This window comes from Canis lupus, chromosome 25 (assembly GCF_003254725.2).
Source record: "Canis lupus dingo isolate Sandy chromosome 25, ASM325472v2, whole genome shotgun sequence".
In the NCBI taxonomy this organism is placed as follows: Eukaryota; Metazoa; Chordata; class Mammalia; order Carnivora; family Canidae; genus Canis; species Canis lupus.
The window spans coordinates 9789566-9809203 of NC_064267.1; the positions used below are offsets into that span (position 1 = coordinate 9789566).

General features: G+C 44.6%; 1 protein-coding gene across 1 annotated transcript in view; it reads left to right on the forward strand.

The window, feature by feature from the left end:
- KATNAL1 (katanin catalytic subunit A1 like 1) overlaps positions 1-14472 on the forward strand; it is a 113900-nt gene extending 99428 nt beyond the window's left edge. The window contains exon 12 of the mRNA XM_035719980.2: positions 14063-14472. The gene's annotated coding sequence lies outside the window, so the exon portion shown is untranslated. The remainder of the gene's footprint in view (positions 1-14062) is intronic.
- The last annotated feature ends 5166 nt before the right edge of the window (positions 14473-19638 follow it).

The window sequence follows — 19638 nt, forward strand, 5'->3', positions numbered from 1 at the left end:
ATGGGGTATATAGAGGGATCAACATGGAAATAAGGTTTTTATCCATCACTCACAAGTAGTTGGTGCTGATAACTGTAGACTGCAATAAGTTACGTATGTATATTTTAATACTTATAGCAACCACTAAGAAAACTTTGCAGAACAAGGTACTAAAAAATGTTATAAATATATCAGTATATCCTAAAACATGCTCAAGTAATGCAGAAGAAGGTAAAAAAAAAAAAAAAAAGAGAGAGAGAAATGGTGGAATTAGAAATAGAGGAAACAAACTAAATAATGAAGTGGCTGATTTAAGCCCTAATGCATGAAAAGTTACCTAAAATGTAAATGGTTAAATATAACAAAAGATAGAAATTGACTAAGTGGATTAAAAAAATGACCCAGCCTATGTTGTTTATAAGAAACACACTCCAAATATAAATGGTAGGTGGGTTGAAAGTAAAAGAATAGAAACAGGTATACCATGCAAACAATAATAATAATAGTAGTAGTAATAAAAAGCAGAAGTGGCTGTATTAACATCTGGTTAAAGTAGACTTCAAAGTAAAGAAAATTACTAGAGACAAAAAGGTATATTACATAATGACAGAACTCTCCAGCCACCAGGAAGACATAAAGCAATAAGATAAAAGGTAAACCACTGCTCTGGTTTTGATGGCACATTTCTCTCTTCCTCTCTGGACCATAAGAGCCTTTGAAGACAAAATTCCCACCTATTGGTGTTGGCTTCCCACCTTTAGCCCACCACTCCCACCCCAGGAGGTACTTAAGAAATGTTTTGAGCCAAATGTAGTAGAAGTCTCCTGTAGTTGTGGTCTGGCTCATAAGAGCATCCTCATCTCTAGGAATGGCCTCAGAGGAACCTGTGGCTATTTGAGGAGCCTATGGCCGTTTGTGGCATCATTGTAGACTGTACCAACTGAGATGTCACCTGAAGCAGAGCAAGTGTTGACTAGCTCACTCGACTTGAGGTGGTGTGGGAGCTTGCTTTCCCAAAGTGCTTCCCTTTGGGATTTTTGCTAGAGTCTCCCCTGGGGTAACTGGGCCCTAAATGTGGAGGGAACCTACCCTTCAGCTGCTCCACTGTCCTCTTTATAGACCCTTCCAAGAAACCCAGAGGTTCTTATGCAAATAACTTCCCAGCTCTTCTGAGAGATATATGTAGATTAGACCCCACAGTGACCCTACACAAGAAACCATATCCATAAATAATCCCAACTTTAAGACACACTGGGGTCAACCAGCATACCATTTGATTAAGTAATGCATTGAAATGCAGTGACAGTTCCCATCTCATGATTGGAATGTAAATCTGAGGGAGACTGGCCAGGAATAAATAGACACTTTTCTTGGTTGTATCATTATGATACTTGGTGGTCGGAAAGGAAATTATTTACTTGGCAAATCTCCACAGTGACATTATGAGATCACTGGTATGTTGTTAATGACTTCTGTGCTCTTGTTTTATGGGTTAGTATCTGCTTAGTGCCCAGAATTTATAGCCTGCGACATGGTGGCAAGTTTGCCCTAAGTCATCAGGACCCTCAGCAAGGAAGGCAGAGCAAGTGAGACTGGCTGCAGAAGAGAGATTTTTAGGGAGGAGCCCAGAACCCTGGCTTCCCAGTCCAGTGAAAGTCAGAGATCCAACCCAAACATTTCCTGACTGCATGCTCCCCAGTTCTTTCTGTGGTGCCATTTTTCACTGCTGGTGGCCAGACTTCAGATGCCAGTAGTTATTTTATAGTGGCACTCCCTAACCCAGGCCTCCTCCTCATAGCCTGACCCCGTGGTCTGCAGGTGGCTGCACCAACCAATGCTCCAGCTGGGCCACCACACTGCCTGTCCACATGGGACCTTATCTTCTTGTTCTTCATCCATGCTGGTCTCTTGGCCTCTCATTGGCTTCTGCACTTGTCTATATCCTCAATGTTAGGGCCTATCTTAGCTTTTGCTTATCTTTTGGATCTCTCTAATTTTGACTCTTGACATTCTTTAGACCCATCCATGCTGGTCCCCTAGCTGCTCTCAGGCATCATCCACCCAGGCAATAGCTTCTTTGGCCAGAGCCCCCATTGGGTGCTCCAGCTTTTCATTCCTTCCTCTCATTCATCCTCGTCCATGAATAGTCATCCCCCAAATCCAACTTAGCCTCCCTATAGCCCTGCTAGGATAGGGGTAGCCATCCTATATGTCCTGCCCACCTCACTTTATGGTCTTTATGCTGAGGGTGGGCTATCACTGGGGTGAAAAGTATGCATTCTGGGGCCTAGCTGCTGCCTGGCTGCAAATGCCAACTTTTCCTCTCCTGGCTGTGAGATGTGGATGCAAGTCCCTGACCTTTCTCAGCCCCAGATAGTAAGTACTATGTATTTTGCTCCTTTGCTCAGTTAATCTTTAAAAGCTAAGCCAGCTTTTAAAAACTTGTTTCTATAATTTTAGGAGTGCCGCTGTTACATTGTACTTAGCATGCCTGGCCACCCAGCCTGAACAGGAAGGCTCAAATCAAAACCAGGCTCAAGGGAGGGAGAGGGAATTATGGATGCTGTGATTTTTAGAGTTCTCTTCTCTAAAAAATGTGAACTTAATAGTAATATCCGAAACAGATGCCTCTTGAAGAACAGTCATGGAAGAAATGCCTGCAAAAAGTTGGTACCCTTTTCTGTAGTTCTTAATCCCTTTTGTCAACTGACTCAGGATCTTAGCTCAAAAGCTCTCCTGAACGGGTGTTTCTGTGCCACAGTCTGGCAGGTCATAGCACGGGGCTCCGGATCTCTCCGGGCCTGGGTTGTCATCACTCTCACGTAACCACAGGTGGCTTCTGCACCCTGCCACTGCCAAGCATGTTTGTGCTCCTTGCAAGGAAGACCATCATGTATTCTGCAGTATTTCTGTGCTCCAGGTTAGTTTCTTTTCAGGAGTGGAAAAGGGAAGAAAAGTGCTCCCAGGCTGCAAATCGCCCCTGAGAGCAGACATTCCTGAGTGAGGCCTGAAAGCCCTGCCCCTAGGCCCCACTTGCTGGCTGGCCCACCAGGTCTGCACTCAGCATGACCTCTCAGTGCCCCTTCAGAATTTTGCTGTGCCACACAGGCCTGACATGCTGCATCTGGGGCTGGTGTCTCAGGCTCTGGCCTAGGTCTGTTTCCGGTGATGATGAGAGAGCCTGGCTCTTTGTCCCTAATCGTCCTGGCCTCACAGCTGGGATCTGTGCAGACTCAGTCCCAGAAATAGGACAATCAAGTGAGAGATGCTGTGATAGACAGAGGGAGGAGCCGATGCTTCTTGGGGCCTGGGAGTGGTGGGGGCTGGGATGGCTCAAAGGAGCATCCTTGGGAAGATGATGCCTGAACTAAGTTTTAAAAGAGAGGTAGGGGGACACCTAGATGGCCCAATGGTTGAGCATCTGCCTTTGACTCAGGGCGTGATCCTGGAGTCCCAGGATTGAGCCCCACATTGGCTCCCTGTATGGAGACTGCTTCTCCCTCTACCTATGTGTCTGCCTCTCTCTCTCTCTCTCTCTCTCATGAATAAATAAGTAAAAATTTTTAAAAAAATAAAAAATAAAAAGTGGGTAGGTGTTCACCAGTAAGCTGCAGGGTGAGTGGGGGTAGGATGAAGAATTCCAGGTGGAGGAAGTGCCCCGAGTGAAGGTGAAGAAGCAGATGGGATACCTGCTGGAGGAGGTGCAAGTGAGGGAGGAGCTAGCAAAAGGTACCTGGACTCCTGGACTGCCTCTGCACAAAGCCCCAGCCCCAAAGTAAGCTCAGTTTTTTACTGGAAATCTTTCATTCTGGATGGACAAATAGGCCAAGGATTTTTGTTTACCTGCATAGGAACATGAAGTCTTCCTCCACAGAAGAAAGTCATCCTTTGGGTCTAGGAGGGAATTCGAAAAGCATACCTTTAGTGTCTGACACATTCACTGCTTGACACTGGCCGGCATTGGTAGGCAGGCAGCGTCTGTGCCAAGAAGGAGACTGAGGGACTGTTCAGGGGAAAGCCTCGCTCTAGAGAATAGGCAGGTGTTTGGAGGGAGGCATAACAAGGCTCTATAATTAAATCATACTGACCCACCTCCAGGATAAGCCAGACTAAAGTAATTTTACTCTCCCTCAAGGCAGGAATTCCAAAGAATCACCCTGGACAGATTCTTCAGTAATATACAATTATCCGTGATAATTAATTAGCTAGACACTGAAATTTAATTAATTAATTAAGCATTTATTAAGTGGTATTTACATGACAGGCATTGCACATCCCACAGGGGATGTGCAAAGAAAAGCAAAACATGGTCTCTGCCCTCCAGGAGCTCACTACTGGAGAGAAAGATCGATAAACAAATACTACCAGTACCATGTGATATGAGCCTATGGTCACAACCATGGCCGTGGAGAAAGATAGGCATCAGCCATGCTGGCAAGGGGCCAGAGTCCAGGAGAAAAGAGATGATGCTAAGAAAGATTACTATTTAGTTGAGTCTTGAAGGATGAGCAGGAGTTTATTTGGTGGGCAGAGTGGGAAAGAACCTTCTAGGCAGTTCCAATAGCATTTCCAAAGGCATGAAGTTGTGAAAAGCCTTGGTCTCTATGGGGAATGTCCAGGGAAGGCTCATTAATTCACTGCATGTCACGCCATTCCCCATCTCCTGAGCCCATGGAAGCCAAGCCAATCAACCACAGCAGTCTCTCCCCAGTTCCCCACTCCGGAGGGTTCCAGGCAGTAATAACAGACCCACAGGACCGGTGCTTGAGAAGTGACCTCTTTGCCATCCTGGAATTATAATTTTTGTGTTGTTATATTAGAAGGCATTTAGAGAAGAATGGCAGGAGACAAAGTTGGGAAGGTAGTTTGGGGCCAGGATATTAAAAGCTTGTATGTCATTCTGAATTCCTTCTGTTGATGATAGAAAGCCACTAAAAGTTTTTAGGCTGGAGACTAACACAGTCAGACCTGTGAGGCAGGGGTTCCCCACTGGAGTGGTGTAATGCACGGTGTGTAGCTATCAACTGTGAGAAGTGTGGCAAAGAACCAGTTCTTGAAAGTGAGTGTTGGTTGCAAAGGACATCTTTTTTAAAATAGAGGGTAGTTAACACCATCCCCCAAATCTGTGTCACACTGGAGAGGTAGCACAGGGGACCAGAATTTTTTTAAATATATTTTTAAAGATTGTATTTATTTACGAGAGAGAGAGAGAGAGAGAGAGAGAGAGAGAGAGAAAGAGAATGAGATAGTGCACAAGCAGGGGGTGCAGCAGCAGCAGCAGAGAGAGAGAGAAACAGGCTCTCCAGGACCCCGGGATCATGACCTGAGCTGAAGGCAGTCGTGCTTAGCCGACTGAGCCCCTGGGGAACTGGAATTCCTACTGCCTACTAAGAATTTCCTTGGGCCTTGAAACCCCCTTCCAGAGTGTCAGGCACCAAAAGCTGCTCCACGCTTCCTGTTGAATAACTTCTTGTTCCTGGCTCATGTGACTTTTATACTCCCTTAGTTCTTCAGAGTTTACTTAATACGTCAGCTTAACCCTTGGCCCGTTTATTCCAAAAATTCTGCTTCAGAGGGTGTATGTTGTCAGCCTGGTTGCCTTTCTTCTAGGGTAGCTGTACCCCTCAGAGCTGTGGCTTGGCCCGGGAGCTCGTATTTCTCTAAAGTGTCAGCTGCCCTCTCTGGTAATATGTGTTAGGGAGAAGCCAAAAGGCAGGCCCTCGGGTCCGCTCCTCCCAGTGAATTTAAGCAGAGAGGAGGGAATGAGTCTCAGGTAGAGAGGAACCACAGAGCCATTGCAGCCTCTGACTCTCCTTGTTTGCTGCCTCCCCATCCCTGACACCCCTCATCACAGCTGTATCTGTGTACCCTCATGCAGACACAGCCTTGGGAGGAACCCAGGGCCTCCAGGTTGCAGGGCCCTCCCTAGTGCTGGGGTCAGCGCCCTCCTGCTTTCATCTGCACCTCAGCTCTGCAGAGCTGGGGAGCAGACATTCATGAGACTGGGACTGTTGCTATTTCTGTGGTAGTGGGTGAGCTCTGACCGTGCCAAGGCAGTGTGGGAGAATCGGAACAGCTGAGCATCAGACTTCCAGAACCTACCCCCTGCTCCCATCCCACACCACCCCTAGCAACATGCTGCTGGCCCCATGCCTGGCCTGGCCCATGGTTAGCAGCGACCCTCAGTGCCTCCAGGATTTTCTCACCATTTCTGGTTAATGCTTCAAGTCTCTGCACACTGAGCCTCCCACAACTGCGGGTTCTCCAGACTTGATGTGGGGGAAGACATTCATGCTCTCGTCAATGGCCCCAGCTCCCTTCTCCATGAACGGACAGGCCTGAGCCTCACAATTTAACATAGTACGTGAAAAGCAGGTGCTCTAAGGCCTAACTATTCTAAAATCAACTATTGCTACACTTAGTTTCACTTATATTTAAGAAAACTTAAAAATAATTTTTAAAAAGATTATATTTATTCATGAGAGACAACACAGAGAGAGGCAGAGACACAGGCAAAGGGAGAAGCAGGCTCCCTGCAGGGAGTCAGTGGACCCTGGGATCACGCCCTGAGCCAAAGGCAGACGCTCAACCACTGAGCCACCAAGGTGCCTAAAAACTTAAGAATAACTTAAGGCTTTTCACAACATTACAATTTTTGCAACTTATTCATCATCATCTATTTTTTTTCAAAGTTTTAAAATATAAGTGTTTATTCTTTGGTATAGATAATACATTTCTTTTGCTCAAAATTCAAAAAGTATGGGAAGGTGTGTGCCGCAATAAAAATTTTCTCTCCTTCCCCAGCCACTCAACCACCTGCAGGCAGCGAATGTAACCAACTTCTTGTAGAGTGCACTTGAGACCCCACCACACCTATTGTATCATAGAAACTTTCAAACACACAGAAAAGTTGGAAGAGTACAGTGAACCATTCACCCAGATTCACCTCTTATTTGCAACATTTGCTTTATCTCTGTGTGCGTGGGTGTATGTATGTGTCTCTATACACACACATACACACAGGCACACGCTTTTTTCTTCAAACTCTGAAAATAAGTTGCAAACATTAGGACTCCTTACCCCTAGATGCTTTAGCTGGTGCCTCCTAAGAACAAGCACCTTCTTCTCTACAGCCATAACATCACTATCACATGCAAGAAATTTATCCTTAATACAGTAAAATTACATAAAATTCCTTCCAACTGGCCTAAGAATGTTCATTGTGACAAAGTTTTGCTCTAGAAGCCAGTCAGAGAGTGCTAATTTCCTCTGGTTGTCACCACTCTTTGACCTAGAGCAGCCCAGATCAGTTGTCTTGCAGAGGGGCCCTCAGTTTGGACTTGGCTGATTATTTCCTCGTGATTAGATTCAGGCTAAAGGATTTTGACAAGACCCATAATGTCATCAGTAACCTATGTTTGATTCTATCGTAACAGTTCCCTTAGGAACTATCTATATAAGAATGTATAATGCTCCTCTTGAAAATTTATAAAAGAACTGTGTGATGTGTCAAGAACTACCTGAAGGCATGGAATGACGGGGCAAATTTCAACTTTAATTGGCATAATACAATGTTATAGGCCTCTCCTTTTAAGCTTCTGATTTGATGATATTTTAAAAATTGTATGTCACCTTCAGATGAGCATAAGTTCTCCCAGGGTAAATGACGTATGTTGGCATGGTTCTCTGGTGTGCCAGCAACAGTCTCAGGAAGCCCTCCTGAATCTGCTGTCCAGCTATAATCGGAAAGAGGCGCTCAGTGTTTATATCGAGGGGCCATTTTGCCACATGCTGTTGGTTCTGGCAACACTCTTCAGCATCCAGATGAATTGTACAAAAATCCAGTGAACAGGTAAACTTTCTGGAGTGTATTTGATGACCCACTCATCTTGGTATGTGAAAGCAGGAGGACGTTCATGATAATACATTTTCCAGAAATCCTGTTAGGACTCCCTATTAGTAAGCCTGAGCCTTAGAGATGTGGAGTTTCACCTGTGTGCTTTAGCACGTGGACATACTGAAGAAACTATTTCCTGAGAAAAGTCTCAGTCCTGCTTTCTGGTTCTCTTCTAATGCACCTGGGATGAGATGATCCTTCATCCAAGCAAGGGTAGTTTTCAGAGGAAAATTTTTTGCTTCTTTCAGTCATGGCCACCAAAACTTCTGGGTCTTCCTTTTGATAAATTAGTCAGAATACTGCATGTCAGGCAATGCACCTGTTGTTATCCTACTATCTGTACAGACCATGTTGGACACCCAAGAATAAAATGAGTTTCAAAAAAAAAGCCAAAGGGCCTGCTAACCCTCCCTCCTTCAGCGGTTTTTGGAGGTGAAAGTGACTATCCCTGCCCCACATTGGAGTCTGAGTGGGGTGTGGCTTGACAAAGAATATTCAAATTTGTAATATAATTTTATCTTTTTGCAAAATGAAAAATGACCTCATTTTTAACATTAAGACCACAGAATGCGAAGCTTTACACATTCTTTGGGGGATCCAGGTAAAGGAAGGGCAGTGCTCATCCCTTACCCCTCCCCCCCCACAAGTGAGGACATCTGTCTAAAGGATTATCAGAGATGGTTCTAAACTGTCTAATTAAACTCTGCTCCAAAATGCTGAGCCCAAGCAACACATGGGTAACACTGGAAACTTCTTTCCACTTTGAGCCACATTTGTACCAACTTATTCAGGAATAAAAGGCTCGTGTCACTCACCATCTAAAAAGTTGTATTAGAAAGTGTCAAGAAGGAAGGTGACAGAAGTTTGTAGGAAGGAGCATTAGAGCAACTGCTGAAGCCATACCAAAGAGGGCACTGTGACTGGAAGCCAGTGAGTGCACCCAACAGACACTGTCAAAACATTTGGACTCACCTCACATTCTTCTCATTTGGTCAGCCTTAATTACAAATATCTTACATATGTCAACTCAATCGCCAGAAAGCTAATGTAATTCAGGCTGTATTGTATGAGCTCCTCAGAAAATGCCACCAAAGAGCCATAATTCCATTGTATCCTTGACTTCTAAAGATGGTCTGTGTAAGAAACAGTTATATCAAATTGCTATTACATAAAGACTTATATATGATCAGTTCCTTCTAGTTCTTGTACACTGATGGGCTTCCTTTTACTGGACAATGAAAGCTATGCAGCTTGTGTGTATCTTATTTTACCTTAGTTGTTAGCTAAGTTTTGTGCTTCAGTCTTAAAAGTTTGTGTTGGTTTAGGGTTTTGGACCAAACTGTCTTCCAGTCTCCATTGCTTTATAGTTGGTTTCTTAATATTTGTTTATTTACTTATATTTTAAAAATATTTTATTTCTTTATTTGAGAGAGCAAGTGAGAGTATAGCATGAGCAGGGAGAGGGTAAATGGAGAAGCAGGCTCTCCGCTGTGCAGGGAAGCCCAACATGGGACTTGATCCCAGGACCCTGAGATCATGACCTGAGCTGAAGGCAGATGCTTAACTAACTGAGCTATCCAGGTGGCCCTATAGTTGGTCTTTTTAAAACAAGCGAACAAAAAAACTTTTAAAAGGGATACTTTTCTATTCTTTGACTGTCATTTTGTTTTTGGAAATAAGTGGCATATCATAATTAACATTTCTCTAGAAATAATATCACACAATGGCTTTTATTATAAACTGTCTTATCAAAAGGGATCCTTTCCTTTTTAAACATTTTATTTTATTTTATTTGGTGGTGGGTGGGGAGGAGCAGAGAGAGGGGGAGATAGATTCTTAAGCAGACTCCACACCCAGCACAGAGCCCAAGAAGGGGCTCCATCTTACAACCTTGAAATCATGACCTGAGCCAAAATCAAGAGTCAGATGTTTAATGGAGTCCCAGGCACCCTTAAAAATTTTATTTTTATTTATTTATTTTAAAGACAAATTTTAAAAAGCAGTTATAGATTTGCAATAAAATTGAGAGAAAGTTACAGAGGTTTCACATATACTTCCTTTCCCCACGCATGTAGGTATTCCGCCATTATCAATATTGCTCCCCAGGATGGTACAGTTTTTACCAAGGACCAACCTACATTGACATGTCAAAATCACCCACAGCTGATAGTTTACCTTATTGTTCACTCTTTGTGTTGGACAAATGTGTAACAACATATGTCCATCATTATAGTGTGATATGTGATATATGATGTAGTGTGATATATGATATGGAGTATTTTTACTGTCCTAAAAATCCTTTGTGCTTTGCCTGTTTATCTCTCAGTTCCTTCCCCTGCCCCTGGCAACCACTGATCTTTTTCTTACTGTCTCCACAGTTTTGCCTTTTCTAGAATGCCATGTAGTTGAAATTATACAGCCTTTTTAGATTGGCTTCGTTCACTTAGTAATATGCATTTAAGATTCCTCTATGTCTTCTCATGGCCTGATAAGCTCATTTCTTTTTAAGGTTGAGTAATATTCCATTGTCTGGGTGTGCCACAGTTTATCCACTCATCTACCAAAGGACCTTGATTGTTTCTAAGTTTTGGCAGTTATGAATAAAACTGCTATGAATAATAACTGTATGTGGGTTTTTTGTGTGGATGTGAGTTTTCAGTTCCTTTGGGTGAATACCAAGGAGTGTGGTTGCTGGATCCTGTGGTTGCAAGAGTCAGATGCTTAACTGACTGAACCACCTAGGCACCCCTTAATATTTCATATAAGGCAGGTCTACTGGCAGCAAATTCCCCAAATGCTTATTTGTCTGAGAAAATTTGCATTTCCCTTTCACTTTTTAAAAAGATTTTATTTATTCACTCATGAGAGACACACACACAGAGGCAGAGGCAGAGGCAGAGGGAGAAGCAGGCACCCTGGGGGAAGCTCGATGTGAGACTCCATCCTGGGATTATAGGATCACAACCTGAGCGGAATGCAGATGTTCAATCACTAAGCCACCCAGATGCCCCTCCCCTTTACTTTTGAAGGGTAATTTTGCATGGTACAGAATTACAATGGATTTTTTTTTCTTTCAACACTTTAAATATTTCACTCTGCTCTCTTGGGTGCCCAGTTTCCTGAGAAGTTGTATTCACTTCTTTTTTTTTTTTTTTTTAAGATTTAATTTATTTATTCATGGAAGACGCACAGAGAGAGGCAGAGGCACAGGCAGAGGGAGAAGCAGGCTCCATGCAGGGAGCCCGATGTGGGACTCGATCTCTGGTCTCCAGGATCAGGCCCTGGGCCAAAGGCAGCGCTAAATCGCTGAGCCATCCAGGGATCCCCTGTATTCACTTCTTAACCTTGTTCCTCTATAAGTAAGATTAAAAAAAAGATTTTATTTATTTATTTATTTGAGAGAAAGAGAGAGTGAATGAGGGAGAGGAAGAGTGAATCTGAAGCAGACTCCACACTGAGCACAGAGCCCGATGCGGGGCTAGATCCCACAACAGTGAGATCATGACTTGAACCGAAAACAAGAGTTAGACAACTGACTGAACCTCCCAGACACCTCACAGGTAAGATTGTGGTTTTTTTTCCCCCACTGGCTTCTTTGACTTTCTGTACTTTGAAAATGATATAATAGTGAGGTCTGGTGGGGTTTTTTTTGGTTTTGTTTGTATGTTTTTGCATTTATTCTGCTTGATGTTCTCTGAGCTTCCTGGATCTGTTGTTTGGTGTCTGACATTAATTTGGGGAAAGTTAGCAGTCGTTATTGTTTCAAATAATTCTTCTGTTTCTTTCTCTCTTCTCATTCTGGTATTCCCAATTCCATCACATGTATGTTCCATCTTTTGGAATTTCCCACACTCCTTGGATATTCTGTTCTATTTTGTTCAGCTTTTGTTCTCTTTGCTTTTCAGTTTTCAAGGATTCTATCGACATAGCCTCCAGCTCAGAGATTCATTCCTCAACCAGTTGGGTCTACTAATAAGCCCATCAAAGGCATTCGTCATTTCTGTACCAGTGTTTTTGATGTCTAGCATTTCCTTTTGGTTCTTTCTTAGGCTTTCTGTCTCTCTACTTACATTGCCTGTCTGTTCCTGCATGATGTCTCTCTACATTATCCAGTAGAACCCTCAGCTGATTAATCAGAGTTGTTTTAAATTCCTGGTCTGATATTTTCAACATCCCTACTGTGTGTGGTTCGAATGCTTGCTCTGTCTCTTCAAATTGTGTTTTTTGCCTTTTGGTGTGTCTTGTGATTTCTTCTTGATAGCTGAACATGATGTACCTACTGGGTCAGGAGAGCTGCTGTAAATAGGCTTCTGGTGCTGTGGTGGTGAGGGGGGGGTGGGGTGGGGAATGTTCTGTAGTCCTGTCTTCCTGTCACTGAGTCTCAGTCTCTTCGTGAACCTGAGCCTCTGTGGGAGCCTGAGCCTCTGTGCTGTGAGCTTCACAAGAGTTTCTCAGTTTTGTCTTTCCCCTTGGGTAGACCTGAATGGCAAAAGTGGGCTGGAGTTGGGTATTCCCCTTTCTCCGTGCTGGTAGGCTCTGATAATAAGCACAGAAGGCTTTGGTTAACTAGTTTCCCCTGAAGGCCAGGCTTTTTAAGAAAAACAGTGCTCTGGGGTATTCAGAATGGTTCCTGACCCTCCTCCCACTTCCTAGAAACCCAAGGGAATTTTTCTTCAATATTTACTGTGGGAACCTAGTCAGTTTACCAGAGGTACTATTGTGGCGGCCTCTGTAACCAGGTTCCCCTGGAGTTTTTATCTCTCAGACTTGTCTGCACGGAGCCTCCAGCAATTACTCAATCATGGTGCAGGGTCCTGTGGCTGTTGCTGCTCCCAAGCCTCTGCTCTGGTCACCACGGCTGCCTGGCTGTCTCTCCAGTCTCAGGGACAGCGGGTTGCCCTGGGTCCTCCTCTCTCTGTGGATGGAACAAGAGTTGCTGATTTTTCAGTCTGTTCATTTTTTTCCACTCATAGTTAGGATGGTGTGGGGACTTCCACATTCCTTACATTTGGAACAGGAAACCAGAAGCCCTGTCCTTTCCTTCAAACATGAAACTTCAACACATTTTAAAAGATATTGAAATAGCTATTTATGTAGGTTTTATGATCTCTCTCTCTGTGTCTCTCTCTCACACACACACATAGAGCCACAGTCTCAAAAACTTGAAAAGATAGGACCCTGCCCTGTGGGCAACATTTTAAAGTGAAACTATTTTAGTCTTGGGACATTTCTTTTAAAAGAACATTGACATTCGTTTTCCTCAAATTCCTTATTTTCCTACCATTCTTAAAAATAAGAACAAAAGCTATAATGATTAGTACTGGTATTAGGTTTTGTGTTCCAGGGACTGTGCGAGGTGCTTCTTCACCTGTGCTAGTGCTAATCCTCATCAACAATCCTGCAGAAAAGGAATCATTTAACCTATTTCATAGATTAAGAAACTGAGGCTTAGATAGTTTGGACACCTTGTCTAAGGTAATACAATTAGTAATTTAATAGCCAGGTAATAATTATAATAATGCCTTTTTAAAAAAAGATTTTATTTATTTATTCATGAGAGACACAGAGAGAGGCAGAGACATAGGCAGAGGGGGAAGCAGGTTCCCTGTGGGGAGCTAGATTTGGGACTTGATTCCAGGACCCTGGGATCACGACCTGAGCCAAAGGCAGACACTCAACCACTGAGCCACCTAGGTGCCTCAATAATAATAATGCCTTAAATCACAATGGTCAAACCTTGTCAGTCAGAGTCCTGTTCAGCTATGGTGATTAGTGAAAATGCCTGTTGACTTAGTCAGCACATGACCTTTGCAAACACTGCTAGGTGTGTGGGCTGCATGTGCATGTGTACATACACATGTCTGTGCATGTATGATTATTTTGGACCACACTGTCATTATTTCACGGTTCACCACCCTGTTCTAAAATATGTTTTCCTAACTTGTTTTATTAGAACCTCTAATGAGGTGTCGTGCCCCCTTAGCTATTTCATACCCCGTTTTGTAGTTTCCAACAGTAGGATGCCTGGTTGGGAGGTGGCATTGATGACTTACCAGCAGATTTATAACGATGTGGATTTTTTATTAGGCTAAAAGTTGTTTGTTTTTAGTTTTTGGGTAACCCTGTGTTTACCCACCCTCGAATCAAATAGTCTTTTTCAACTCAAATAAGCTATTTCCTTCTTAGATCCAAGAGCTTTCAAGCTTTGAAGATAAAAGGACAGGCTGTTTCACAGCTCAGAACTTTCCATGATGTGTTGTCGAGACAGGAAGTGAATTTGCAATCCTTGACGTGTCCTGAGGAGTTCATTCAAGACAGAGGCATCCGATTCAAAAGCAGCAACCTTTAATTCTCTGAACTGTGAAGCACACTCTGCTGCTCTGTGGGTCTCAAAGGTGGAAGTGAGGACTTGGTGGAGCTGCTTCGGATACTAACCCCGCCACCTGGGAGAGCCACATGGAGCCCACAGCTGAGAAGTCAGACTGTGCCCAGCATCTATGACATCCTAAAGGGCAAGGACAGCATTAGTTGGAAAATGGGTAAACTGATATTTGTCAATGACAACATTAAAAAATTAAGGGCCTCGTGTAGAAAAACATGATTAAAATACAAATTTAATATATCCATGTTTTATCTTCTCAATGAAAACTGTAAAGTAATAATATACACATTTGTCATGCTCAACAGAGCCTGTAGAGAGGTTAATATGAATCATTAAACATCATCTATTAAGGAATTACGTTTCACAATAGTGAGTAAAGGAAAAACACATTAGCAAACAAAGAATGTTATTCTTCCCCTCAGTTTATTCCCTTGCTCAAACTACACTATTCGTTACAAGAAGAGAAGAAAGACAAAGTTAAAAGCTCTTAAAATTTAGGCTATAATAGAATTGCTGCTTCTTGTGAAATACTGTTTTAAGTCTGTTTATTCCAAAGTCAGGTCAGGATGCCACTTAAAGCCTTCAAGTGATGAAATGCAATGGGTTCCCAGCCTATCCTCCTTCTTAGCTTGAGAAAGTCTCCACCCCCGCCCCAACCCCCTGCCCAAAGGGCCACAGAGGTAGGCTTATACAACATAGTGGAGCTTTTAAACTTTGTTGAACACAATTCACAACTTTGTTGAACACAATTCACAGTTGAGCCTTTTTTTTTTTTTACAATGGCCACTGGGGCCCTACCTAGGCTCCACGAGGAGCCACCTGGAGCCCGAGGGCATAGGAGGATGGAGGATAACACAAATGTCATGCTGCCTCAGAGGGACACCTATGAGAAGGATGCTCGAGAGCCTGTGGGGTCTGGTAACTTCATGCTAGTGACTTCCCAGTTCGACAAGCATCTTTGAGGCACGCAGTATGGCTGGAAAACTAGGTTAAAGGGTTGTGGGGCTACTGTTGGAGGCCCCGGGGCCACATCCTGGCCTCCCTGTTAGTCCTGGCCGTGTGACCACAGCAGGTTACCTAACCTTACCGAGACTTGTTTTGCAAATTTATAAAATAAGAGTAGTGCCTTAGCAGGTGGGGGTGAGGGTTCCACGCATTGGCACACTTGGCACACACGATGGTTCCTGCACACTCCCCACCTCTTACTCACTGCTACTCTTCCTCCTGCTGCCGGCACCTTTCTTGGTCCGGCAAGCCACGGGGGGTCTAGGCTGCCCATCTCCCTCCTCTTCCCCCGCTAATCACCCCACAGGCTCCTGCCTGCTTGTCTTCACCTGGCGTCATGTCACTTTCTCCCCAGCTCAGCATGTCCAGTGGCTCCTACCTGACTTCAGGATAAAAATTAAACTTGTTAGCATAACGTCAAAGCCCCCTGAATGGGCTTCTGTGTCTCCCGGGCGCCCCCACTGCTCTCTTGTCATTTCCCAGCCCACTGCAATTGTTCTCCCCTCCTGCTCTTTCCAGTTTCTCCTGCAGGCAGGAGCTCTCACCTCCTTTTCGTGATTTCCCTTAGGCAAAAGTTCTGTCCTCCAGGGAGGCCTCTGTTGCCTTGAGCACAGCCCTTGTGTACCATGGAGCCACTGGGGCCTCACTTCTTGACTCTTGCCTGTTTTCCTTCTCCATTTTTCCTCCTTGGGCACCTACCACCCCAAGAATGAGGGCCTGTGTCTCCTGCCTCCCAGCATCGGTGGCACTAACACAGCGCGTGGGGCTTGGGCAGGGCTGCTGGGGCCCCGGGGATGAGGGTGCTCAAAGACTCAGGATATAGGTTGTGCACACAGACAGGAACGATGAGCCATGCCCTTTTTGCCTGAACACAAGTCAGAAAGTGGAACAACTCTTTTTTTTTTTTTTCTCAAGAAAGGTGCACTTTTTTTTTTTAAATAAAGATTTTATTTAAATCCTGTTGGTCACTTGGGGGATCAATCTTTTGTCTTTATTCATGAGAGATACACAGAGAGAGACAGAGACATAGGCAGAGGGAAAAGCTCCCTGCAGGGAGCCTGATGTCGAACTTGATCCCAGAACCCTGGGATCAGGACCTGAGCTAAAGGCAGACACTCAACCATTGAACCACCCGGGTGCCCCCAAAGATGCATTTTTTTTTTTTTATTAATACTGTCTGTACTAAAGGGGACTCCTCACTGGGACTGGAATAAAATGATCAAATTAGCCGTGCAAATAGTGCTACTTTGGGAGTGCCTTATCTTTTTTTTTTTTTTTAAAGATTTTATTTATTTATTCATGAGAGAGAGAGAAAGAGAGAGAGACAGGCAGAGGGAGAAGCAGGCTCTGTGCAGGGAGCCCGACGTGGGACTCAATTGGGGTCTCCAGGATCACACCCCGGGCTGAAGGCAGCGCTAAACCACTGGGCCACTGGGGCTGCCCAGGAGTGCCTTATCTTAATCTGAGGACACGGATTCAGCAGATACTCTGGCCCGGCTATTAGGAGGCACCATGCAAGCCATTGGAATCACAGCTCCTGGATTCCAGGCCAGGGGAGAGAGGCAGACAAATAAATGAGTGTTTTACCCCCCAGAGTGGAAGCTGAAATTGTTATAGGAGCATTAGCACAGGGCACTGGGCATGCCCTTGGGATGGATACTTAGCACGGTCAGGAGAGGTTCTCCGGAGCCTGGGCTGAATGAAGACCAGGTGATGCATTGATGTTCGTGGGAGAGAAGAGGAGGTGGGAAGTCATAAGGCATAGGACCAGGAGGTGAAAGAGAGGGTGGTGTGTTTGGAACAGAAACGATGGGCTCAGGTGAGATAGGGTGGTGATGACAAGGTGTAGGAGAAAGTGAAAGAGATTGGTAGGGTCCAGACTGTGGAAGGCTTTTCCACCAAGTTAAGGGGTTTGGACTGTCTCCAGAGGTTTTTAGGGCAGTCAGCCTCTGAGATTGAGTGAAATATAGTGTGGTGACAGTGGAAATCAGATTCTGGACCTCTGTCTCCAGGGTTTGTTGTTTTAATACCCTTTCCGAACGAATTCTGTAAAGTCTGTAATTTTTGTGATGTTTAGCCACTGAACCCTCTGCTCAGTTGGCTCAGGGGTCAGTTAATGGATGCACAGAGATTTCCTTAAATTCCTGTGACCCACAAATCTCCTAGTCCTTGCCAAGAGGCTCTGTGCACTCGGTGGGGCCCATCCTCAATACTCAGCTGGAGAGCTGCCACCTGTGCCTTAGCTTTCACTCGCTGGTTGCGCAGAGCCTCTAGGTCGGCCAGGGGTGAGAGCCTAGGGCCTCCTCAGGTCTTTTCTGAACAGACACATGCACGTGGCCATCCAGACTCCCAGGAGTATGCCAAAACTTTTAAAGCCCCGATGGAGATTCATTCCTCAGCTTTTCCTTTTAAACTTGCTGGTTAGCTTCTTGTTTGCCCCAACTGTTATTCGCTGCCTCAAGCAGCCACAGAGCACCCGCCACAAAGTGAAACAATTGCCTCTAATTTGGGGGTGGGGGTGGTATAAATACCCTGGAGAAAAGGCTTTGTGCGTGGAGTGAGCTCAAGTCAATTCAAATAAAGGTGATCTTGTCAGTGGGGTCTTCCAGGGAACTAGCAGGGTGGCCAGATAATGCAGTTCCCCGGGAATGAGGCTTGAAGGAGCTCCCACCCTATTTTCATCTGTCTGGTGGCTGCCAGGCGACTGGCTTTACTATGTTTGGTTTTCAAGGCAACCATGGAGCTGGAGACGGGCAGATTGGAACAGGGCAAGTTAAAATACCAGAAACCTCACTGTTCTTACCAAGAGTTAGTCACTTAGACCGAATAAAAGCTTTGCAGATTACTGCAGGCCTTTGGTTAATTCAGAGCTCTGACAAAGTTGGGTTTGACAATTTATTGTCAGTTTTGTTATTTTTTTGGAGGAGGAGATTTTTGGAAGTCCTTATTACCAATCAGATTTCTGTTTTGGGAGATGACTCTGGCCCTAGTGCGTAGAAGTCACTGGGGTTTGGGGAAGATGGTCAGGGGAGAGGAGATGGGAGTTTCATGATCAATGAGCCACATGATAGTAGTAGCAGTGGGGGAAACACCCAGAGCAGCTCTTATGTTTTGAAGGGGCATGGTTTGCCAGGTTCTGTGCTCCATACTTTACGTATTGTTTTGTACATCACCATATCTATTTTAAAGATGATAAAACTACATTTAGAGAAGCTCAATACCTTGTCTGAGGTCACATGGCTAAAAGGGGTGGGGTAGAGCAGTTTTTGAATCTTCATTCATTTGTCTTTAAAATGGATGCTTTCATACTCCTCATTACTACCCGTATTTCTAGAAGTAGGTTCAATAACTAGTTAAAAAAAAATTCTTCACCTAACAAATATTTATTGATGACCGGCTATGTGCCAGGTACTGTTTTAGGGGTTAAGAATATAGTAGTGAAAGTGAATAAGAGAGAGAAAAAAAATCCCTGTTCTCATGGAGTTTACATTCTAGTTGGTGGAAACATTCAACAAATAAGATACACAAGCAAACTATATCTTATATTGGATGGTGATAAATGTTGAAATAAGGCAGAGGAAGGAGAGAGAGAGAAGTGGTCTTCTAGAAAGTAATATTTAAGTAAGGATCTAAGGCTGAGAGAAGCATGTGTGTATCTTTTTTTTTTCTAAGATTTATTTATTTATTTGAGAGAGAGAACTGGGGAGGTAGTGTGGGGGAGAGGCAGAGGGAGAGGGAGGGAGAGTCCCAACCAGATCCCGCACTGAGCATGGAGCTCTCAGTCTCACGACCCTGAGATCACGACCTGAGCCAGAACCAAGAGTTGGGCACTCAATTGACTGCTCCAACCCAAGGACCCCAGCATGCACCTATCTTAGTGAAGAGCATCTGGACAGAAGGGATAGCAGATGCAAAGGCCCTGAGGCAGGAAGGTGTCTGGCTTGCGCAAGGAACAGCAAGGGGCCAGGGTTGTAGGTGGAGCTAAGTGAATGAGGGCAGGGAGTACACAGAGACAAGGCATCTCTCACAGGCCCCTGGAAGGAGTCTGACTCTGAGGAGTGACATCCCTGAAAGGATTCCTCTGGCTTGTGTGTTGAGAATAGAGAGACAAGACCCCAGGAGGCCAGGGAGCAAGCTTTGCAGGAATCTAGGAGAGAGGATGTGGTGGCCTGGAGTGAGGAAACAGCATTGGAGGAGGTGAGGAGTGGTCAGCTTCTTTTGAAGGTGGAGCTTACAGGATTTGCTGTGGTCTGGCGGTGGGGAGGGAGGAAAGAAATTTGTCAAGGAGGACTCCGTGTTTGGGAGCTGTAGCCACTGGGAGGATGGCATCTCCCTTACTGAGATGGGGAAGAGTGGGAGGAAGAGGTTTGGGGGA